Source organism: Chrysochloris asiatica, unplaced genomic scaffold (assembly GCF_000296735.1).
Source record: "Chrysochloris asiatica unplaced genomic scaffold, ChrAsi1.0 scaffold00102, whole genome shotgun sequence".
Lineage (NCBI taxonomy): Eukaryota > Metazoa > Chordata > Mammalia > Afrosoricida > Chrysochloridae > Chrysochloris > Chrysochloris asiatica.
The window spans coordinates 7,911,273-7,921,204 of NW_006408620.1; positions in this window are offsets into that span (position 1 = coordinate 7,911,273).

The window sequence follows — 9,932 nt, forward strand, 5'->3', positions numbered from 1 at the left end:
GAACAAACAAATCTGTCTTGGAAGATATACAGCCAGAGTGTTCCTTAGAAGCTTTGATGACAAGACTTGGTCTCTTGTACTTAGTACATATTACTAGGAGGGACCAGTCCTTGGAGAAGGACATCATGCTTGGGAAAGGGAGGGTCAGTGAAAAAGAGGAAGACCCCCAACAAGACAGACTGATACAGTGGCAGCAACAGTTGGCTCGAACATAACATTAGCTGTGAGGGCGACACAACAGTCAGTGTTTCATTCTGTTGTGTGTAGTGTTATTAACGAGTTAGAGCCAACTCAGTGTTCCCCAGGATCGGGCCATGTTTCGTTCTGCTGTGCATAAGGTCGCTATGAGTGAGTATCGACTCGCTGGCACCTAACAACAAGAAGCAAGCAAGTTTGAACACAATGTGGTAATGATATGGAAATATATAAAGGAAAGAAAGATAACTTTGACAACTCACCTAATTTTATTTGAATATAGGCTGTCCCCAGATTACAAATGAGTTCCATTCGTACTTTATAGATTTGTACATAAATTGGGATAGTTCAGAATCATTCTCAACTCTCAGTTAGTCATGCGTTGGTCTTAGTAACCAGTATTCAGTGCATCTTTCTGTGCATAAAAAACATTAAAGATACTCTAAAACATCTTTAACATAATAGCATAGTCATAAGAAGGCTTACTGCAAAGTACTGCCCATTTGTTATTATGAACCACTGTGTGTAGCTCACATTTGTGATGTAACATGCTTTCAGGGGTTGATTTGTAACTACAGGTTGAACATAAGTGGAAACATTTGTAACTCAAGGATAGGAGTACACAAATTGAATCTCTCTGTTTTCTGTAATTTACTTAGTTTGAAATGCCTGGATTGGATTCATTCACCCATTCAACAGTTACCGAGGACCAGTTATGTGCTAAGCCCTGCCTATACACTGCTGTTGTGAAGTGTCATCGAGCCGGTTCCCTGTTCATAGGGATTCTGTATAGGGTTACTGAGGAGTGACTAGTAGGTGTGAACTACTGACCTTGTAGTTAGAAGTCTTAAAAATGTTCATGGAGAAATTCCATTACCTTTTTTTAGGGAAAAAAATTATTATGAATTGAGTGAAGGTTTACAGAGCAGATCATTAGTTTTACATCCAACAAATCATATACTTTGTTTCATCTCCATGATTACAGTCCCCTCCTTCTCCTTTCACAGCTTAGTTCTTAGGTAAAGGTTGCCCTTTTGGTCTTGAATGTTGCCTGTTCCATGGTGAGCAGACCATATGTAGTGTTGCAGTCACCTATATACCTATCAACCAGTTGGTTGAAGATTGGGTAATGAGGGTGAGCTTCATTCCTGACCTAATGGGTGACCAAGGGCATTAGTTTGGGGAATCCTCCACTCTCTTTTGGATGAGTAAATCTGGTCTTTTGTGATACACAGGTTGAATAGGTAGGGGAAGGAGAGTAGGAATATACCCACAAATACATAAGAGTTTGACAGAGGATGTTTGTACCTAGGGATTTACCTCTGCTGCAAACACACCTATGAATGTGGTAGAGCAGACAGGGGGCAAGAGGATGCAAACTTCTTAGGCATTAGCAAACACCTTAAGGATTAACAAGGAGTTCCTGGGGCAAGGAGTTGGTAGTCTTGGGAGATACCATGATCATTTGGCATAATATGGTCCACAAAGACAATGGTCCATTACCTTTTAATTTCATTTTTCAACTGGAGTCCTGCCTTACACTCTAGTTGTAATTAATTTCTTTTCAAACTGCCCAGCACTGTCTTGAACCATAAGTACACTGGTAGTTTATAAAATGAGCTGTAATAAAGATGATCCAGATTTGGTTACCAGCTCAGGATACTTGGAGTGTCACAGGCTTTTCTTATGCTGTTGTCCTAGCGTGGGAAGAGATCTCTCCTCATGGGCACAACATGGTTGCCACTATTCCACCTATCACACCTGCCTGTTAACAGCAAACCACCAAAGAAGGATAGAGAGCATTCTGGGTATGCAGCAAAAGGGCTGGATTATCAAGGACTTGGCCACCCCTTGCATTTGCACAGGACTCTCTAGCCAAGCTCTTGACAGAAAACTGAAGATCAGCTTTCTTCACCAAAGAAGGACCTCTCAAATCTTTCTTTCAGGAGGGAGAGACATCTTCACTAAAAAATTTGCAGTTAACTTCATCTCAGATATCACTCGCCGGAACTGATTCATATGTCTTATTCATATACCTTAAGAGCAATTTCTAACAACGTAAAATAGGATTTCCTTAAATAACTTGGACCAATTGTGATTCATCCCCTGAGGCTGGGAACACTGACGCTTCAGTTAGCAAAAAAAAGGAATAATTTTGCTTAGAACACCAGTACTATCTACCACAGTGGCCCATGGAGAGGTGTCCTTGTAGGCAGGAATACAAGAGACAGCATTGTGGAAAGGAGCCTGGGTTGGATATGAAGAGTTCACCGGGAGATGTTGGGATGCCAGGTAGCCAAGGAAAGGAGCTCAGAACACGTACCTGGCAGAGGATTAACAAGGGACTTTGACTCTCCTACCACCTACAGGGGCCAGGCAGGCTGCTCACTAAAATTGTCAGAGGCACCTGGACTCTGTGATCAAGCAGGTAGGAGAGTACATACCCCATGTGCAGATAGACCCAATTTTGAATGTTGATCACAAATTAAAAATAAAATTGATAGTGTTAATCTGAGGTTAGACTGCACGGGCCTCCCATTTATAACCTCTGAAGCAAATTGACCATATCCAGAAAATTTTCTCTCACCACAGATGTGTGTGTGCTTTCTAGAAATTTGCATCCTAAATGCCTCATCCCATTCCTGAATTTGCTGATACCCTGGGAGTAGTATAACCCCCCACTTCTAGTATCTTGCAATCACAGAGCAACAAAGTCCAGATGTGCAGCATCTTTGTGGTACAGTACTCACGAGGGCCCCAGAGAGAAAGCTTGGAGGCCAACCATGGCAAGCTCTTGAAGAAGAGTGAGGTTAGAAAAGCAAGTCCATCGCTCAGTTCACAGAGGTCTACACACTGTTGTAGATGCTGAAGACCAAGACAGTTGGCCTGTATCCTGGAAGAGTTTTCTTTTCTTGTGTCTTGGAGGTCCTTCAACCTTGACTCTACTCCATCTTCTCTATGTGGCCATGGTACCCTCCCCTGAGCCCCTGGCATCTTCGCTCTGATAGTCTCCTTGCCATCCCAATATTGCTTTGTTGGGCTGGTTTCCTGGAGAATCCTCTGCCTTCTGCATTTCTTCCTCATGCTCCTCCTCCTCATGACTTAACACCACTGCTACCCCCAGTTGCTGTCAAATTGATTTCAACTCATGTCGACCCCATCCGTTCTTGATCATATGCCACCTCTTGAAATGGTTGAACATTGACCAATTCTTTTGGGTCCAATGACTCTGTGTATTCCTTCCATCTTCTTTGGATGCTTCCTGCAGCATTCAATATTTTCCCATTAGATTCCTTCAATATTGCAACCCGAGGCTAAAATTTTTATTTCAGTTCTTTCAGCTTGAGAAATGCTGAGTGTGTTCTTCCTTTTTGGTATTCTAAACTCCAGGCCATTGCACATTTCATTATAATACATGACTCTGTCATCTTGAGCCACTGTTTGAAATCTTCTGTTCAACTCCTTTACTTACTCATTCCTTCCAATCTTTTAAACTTGTCTAACCTATAGAGCTCACCAGTTGCTCTTCTGAAACCCTGTACAGGGTCGCAATGGGTCGGAACCGACTCGACGGCACTTAACAACAACAGCCACCCTCAAGAGAAAGTTTCAGGGTATCTTCTGCCATCCATTTTGGCCTTTTCTTTCTTTCAAGGTCATAAAAATTGGTACATACTAGGCACTCAGAAAATGTATGGAGCTAAAAGAACCCAGTTACCATTTACCAAGCAGTATCTCCACCTGTGAGGTAAGGATTTACAAATTAGGAGACGCTGAGGCTCAGAGAAGCTAGTTTTCCAAGACCTCAAAACTGCTTAGGGCTGCAGCCGGGACTGAGATCCGGGGAACAACTTTCTCAAAGTGCTTGTAGGGGTTCTATCCAATTGGCCTCTCACCACAATCCTGTCGGTAGTTGGCAATCAAAAGACAGACATGTATGCATAAAACATTTGCAGTATAAAATTGAATGGAAATGCAAAAGGAAGAAAAAGAAATCTTGTTGCTGATGAATCGATTCGGACTCCTGGCAACTTTGTGTACTGTGTGGAGTACAACTGTGTGCCATAGAGTTTGCGGTACAGATAACCAGGCCTTTCTTCTGAGGTGCCTCTGGGTGGATTCAAACCACTGATCTTCAATTTGCCATCAAGAACTTGGATAGAGAGTCCTTTGCAAATGCAAGGAGTGGCCATTGTCCTTGATAATCCAGCCCTTTTGCTGCAGACCCAGATTGTTATTAAGTCCCTCCAAGTTGGTTCCGACCCACAACGACCCTGTATGGGGTTTCCAAGGAAAGGCTGGTGAGTTTGAACCATTGACCTTGCAGTTCAAACTGACTTTGCAATCCAGCACATTAACCCACAGTGCCACACCAGGACTCTGCAGATGCTAAGATACTGATCCCCAGTGACTGGCCCCGCCCTACTCCACTAGCAAGCAGACAAGGGAGAGAGAAGGCAGTGTCCACAGAGTGAGCGCTGTGCTGTTGTGTAGCACTTCAGTGTGTTGTCCTGCTGTCTGCCACTGCCTCGTTGAGCACTCACTGTGATCGTGTTCATCCTGATGAATTTATCTGGCAATAATGTGGCTGTCATATGTACTTAATGCTCCTCACTGCCTCAGCGTGCCCACCAGCAGAACTATGACAAGCATGCTCAGGAACTCTACCAACTCAGAAAGTAGGTTTGGGGCTTTTTTTTTTATTGTTGTTGTTGCTCATTTTGCAAATTCTGGTCACATTAAACTCACCTGATGAATTTTTTAGTGATTGTGTGCCACTGAATCGGTTCCAACTCATAGCAACCCTGTATAGGATTTCCTAGGCTGTAAATCTTTATGGGAGTCGAAAGCCTCATCTTTCTCCCACAAAACCACTGGTAGATTTGAACTGCTGACCTTGCGATTAGCAGCCCAGTTTATAATCCACTATGCTATTAGGACTCCTAATGAATTCTTATAAAGGGAGTGAAAAAATTTGAAGGCGAATAAAGATGATGGTTGAACAAGAGGAACATAATCAAGGTCACTGAATTGTACACGGGAAATGGCCAATGTTTTGTTACCTATATTTTTGTTGTTAAATACCATCTAGTTGGTTCCAATTCATAATGACAATTGGACTGCACTTACCAACTCATAGGGTTTCTGAAGCTATACAGCTTTATGGGAGCAGAAAGTCTCATCTTCCTCCATCGGAGTGGCTGGTGGACTCAAACAGCCAACCTTGTAGTTGATATTCCATTACTTATCCTATGGAGCCACTGTGCCCACCTATGTATTTAGTACAGTGTTTATGCTTTTTGTTTAATTACCTGCAGGAATTTGTTTAAAATAAATAAATAAATACCTGGTGTCTCCCCTCAGCGATGCTAAATGGTGTGGGTTTCAGTATGTTGTTAGGAAGCCCTAGTGGCACTGTAGAATAAGCACTGGATGTCTAAGCACAAGTTCAGCCATTCAAACCCACCAGCCACCCTGCAGGAGAAAGCTGAGGCTGTCTGCTCCTGTAACAATTTACAGTCTCAGACATCCTATCCAGGGTCTCACGTTGAGCCAGAATCCAGTTTTCTCTTGTTTTTAAAGCTCCCCCAGGTGGTTGTAATTTTCAGCAGAGCTGCTGAAGTATCAATCCTACAGCAATAGTGTTCCTTGGGAGTAGTAGGATAAGCACTGGACTGCTGACCTCAGGATCGGCGGTTCAAACCCTCCAGCCTATTCAGGGTCAGAACCCTATAAAGGGTCACTGTAAGTGCTGACCCAACAGCACTCATACACCATCAGTATTTCCCGGGGTGGGGTGAAAATGCACATGGCAGGGCCCCTCCCCCAACGTTTCTGATTCAGAGGATCTGGAAACCGCTTGAGAACTGCAATGTTTAACAAAATCCTGGTGATGCTGGCGGTCTTGGGACCATAGACTGAGAACTGCTGGATTGCTCTCTGCAGACCTGAAGACTAAACTCCCCCAGATTAGGAGCATCCCACTCCCTGGCTCCTGATTTAGTCGGAGGGACAGAAGCAAAAGACAGCAAGTTGAGAAACCAAAGAGTCCAGTAAAACTGGAACCGTCTGCCCACCAATAGCACGGTTCCGCCAAGGGGCTCCTCTGGGGGATGAAGCAGGGACAGGACAGTCAACAGTCTAAGGTCAGATGACCATGGCCCTGACCATTTGTACCAAACAGTGGCCAGTTGATTCCAATCCCAGCAACACCGTAGGTCAGAACTGCGTTATTTGCTCCCAAACAGCAAATCTTTACAGAAAACAGCTGCCATGTCTTTCTCCCATGGAGTGATTGGGGGCTTTGAACCACCACCCGTGTAGTTAGCAATACACCATTTTCACTCATGTGCCACCTGGTCCTACCACTTACTAAACATTTGAAAAGATCAAAGCAAAACCCATCTGAACTCATGGCTACCCTATGTGTTAAACAATACTGCTCCCCAGAGTGTCCTTGGCTTGAATCATTATGGAAGCAGATTTCCAGGCCTTTCTTCAGCAGCACCTCAGGGTGGGTTCAGACTGCCAGCCTTTAAGTGAGACGTGGAGTGCAAGCCATTTGTACCACCCAGGGACCTTATTCATCATTGGTCCTTGAGACCTGTATATCAGTCACCTCATTGTGCCTCAGTGCCTCATCTGTAAAATGGGCCCCTACTGCTCGCGTTTCTTGAGAAAGTAAAATGGGAAGTGGTGGGGAATTTCATGGTACAGACCTCAGGGGATGCCACTCAATACCTGGGCAGCTCCAGCCATGACTCTGTGGCCCAGCATCATCCATCCTTATAAATCCGTGGCAGGAAGACCACAAGCTTGGCTAGGCATTCATTTTCACCCAGAACAGGGATGCTCAATTCTGACTGCTACCTACATCACCAGGGAAGACATTTTCATGGGCTAACGCCTGGCCCTCCACCCAGACATCCTGTGTCAGTTGTTCTGGGGGAAGGTATGCTAAACCCTACTCATCCAGGGTCAGCTGTAAGCCCAACTCTTCTCTTTCTCTCCATTCTATAAATTGCTTCCTCAGCACATAGACAAACCTACCTTCTTCCTTCTCTGGGCGGTGGTAGAAAAACTGCTGAGCAGAGCGCTCAGTAGAACTCTGGGGGCGCACCCAGACCAGTCCCTCATTTCTCAGGACAACGCTGAGGCTCCCAGTGAATGAGTAATTGGTCCAAGGCCATTCATCTGGGTCTTCAACTCATTTTCCCCTAGATCAGTGGGCTGTGGTTCACAATCTATTTATGTATTTTACACACTAACATCTCTAGGTTTCCTAGGTCCCAGACACTGTTCTAAGTGCCTGCAAATACTAACTCATCAGTGCCTCTAAGTTGTTGTTAAGTGCTGTTGAGTGCGTTCCAACTCATAGCAACCTTGTAGAGGGCTTCTGAGGATGGAAATCTTTTCAGGAGCAGAAAGCCTCATCCTTCAACTGTGGAACGGCAGATGCGCTTGAACAACTGACCTTATGGTTCAAAGTCCAGTGCTTATCCTGCAGAGTCACCTGCTGCCAACTCCAAGAGGTAGCTATTATTATGATTGGTAGTGGTAAAAGCGTGGCCCCCTTGGACAGATTAGACACTGAGGGAGTAAAGTTAAGTAGCTTGTCAGGGACCATACCATGTAAGGAAAGCACTCTGGTAATTCAGTCTTTCCAAAGTGAGGGCAAATTTGCCTAACATTATAGGGAAAGTAGGTGTTTTCTGTAAATTTGGACTATTGAACCAACCCCTGCTTGAAATAAATTCTTCATCACAGTCACCTTCATTTGATGTTAAATCATTGAAAAGGTCTGAGTCTCCCTCCACCCCCACCCCCACCCCCCCTGCACTAAATCAGAACTGTATGCATCTGGTCTGACTTTCTCAGTTAGTAAGTGACCTTATTTGTTACTGAGGACCTGTGTTATACAATCCAGTGACCAGAATCCCATTCACCATGATGTGCAACATTCACCAAGATCCATTTCCAAAACATTTCACCTGGAGCAGAAACTGAGTAACTCTTAAGTTTACGCTACCTCCTAATTTCCCACCTCCCACTCACCCCTGGGAACCTACTACACCCTTTGATCTCTACAGAAACACTGGACTGTTAACCGCAGTGTAGGCAGATGAAACCCACCAGCTGCACTTAAAGACCCTATGCAGGGTCGCTAAGAGTCAGAACCAGCTCGATGGCACGCAACAACAAAGAGATACATCACAGAAGTGGGATCATACAATGTGTGTCCTTTTGTGTCTGACTTTTTCCCCCTCACTGTCATGTCTTCAGGGTTCATCCATGTTGTAGTGTGCATCAAAACTTCATTTCTCTATATGGCTGTGAAAATTCAATGAAGAATTGTCTGTCGGCAGTTCCTGATGCGTAGCATGTCCTCAAACAAAGACAGTTGCTGTTACTGGTTTCTGTGGCCTTGGTGGTGCAATGATTAAGCGTGTAACTGCTAACTGACAGGTTGGTGGTTCACACTCATCCAGAGGTTCCAAGGGAGAAAGACTTGGCCATTTGCTCTCCTAAGGACTGTATTGTTGTTATTGGGTGCCTTTGAGTTGGGTTGGATTCATAGCGATCCTGAGTGCAGCAGAACAAAGCACTGCCTGGTCCTGCTTCGTCCTCACAGTTGTTGTTTGAGCCCGCTGTGGCAGCTCCTGAGTCAGTGCACATCATTGCGGAGGTCCTTCTTTCTTTCCAGGGACTGGTCCCTCCTGATCATGTGTCCAAAGTATGTGAAACCAAGTCTAGCCATCCTCGCTCTAAGGACCATTCTGGCTGTACTTCTTCCAAGACATTTGTTTGTTCTTCTGGCAGTCCCTGATCCTTTCAACATTCTTCGCCAACACTCCTAAGTCACTTGTGTCCATCCTTCTTCTCTCCGGTCGTCTTTATCCATTGTCCAGCTTCACATACATAGAATGCCGTTGAAGTCTTGGGTCAGGCTCACTTTAGTCCTCAAAGTGACAGCTTCATTCTTTAGTACTCGGTAGCTGTCTTTTGCAGCAGATTTGCCCAGTGGAGATTGAAATGATCCAGGCACGCCCACAAAGATTGTTGTTGTTAGGTGCTGTTGAGTTAGTTCCAACTCACAACGACGCTATGCTGAACAACATGATGAAACACTGTCTCGTCCTTTGCCAGCCTCACATTTGTTGTTACTCTGAGACCGTTGCTGCTGCCTCTGTGCCAAAGATTGTTGTTGTTGTTGTTGTTAAGTACTGTTGAGTTTGTTCTGACCCATAGTGACCCTTTCTGTATAGGGTTTCCGAGGAGCAGCTGGCGAGCTTGGACTGCTGACCTCACAGTTCAAACTGACTTTTCAGTACAGCATGTTAACCCACAGCGCCACATCATGATTGCTGTTGTTGTTGTTGTTGTTGTTGTTGTTGTTGTTGTTATGTGCCGTGGAGTTGGTTCTGACTCATAGCAACTCTGTACAGGGTTTCCGAGGGTGTGAATCTTTAACAAGAATAGAAAGCCTCATCTGTCTCCTGCAGAACAGCTGGTAGTTTCAAACTGATGACCCTGAGGTTAGCAGGCCGATTTGTAACCACTATGCTACCAGAGCTCCTTCCACATCAGGATTACAACCTAGAAAAGCTTTTGGAGCAGTGTGACAAGACCTGGGGACTCTGGGGCCCAGCGTCAGTGACATAGCCACAGAGGACTAGAGTGGAGAGTGAAGCATCCAGCTGATAAGAAGAGAGGGCATATGCACAAGAACACCCACA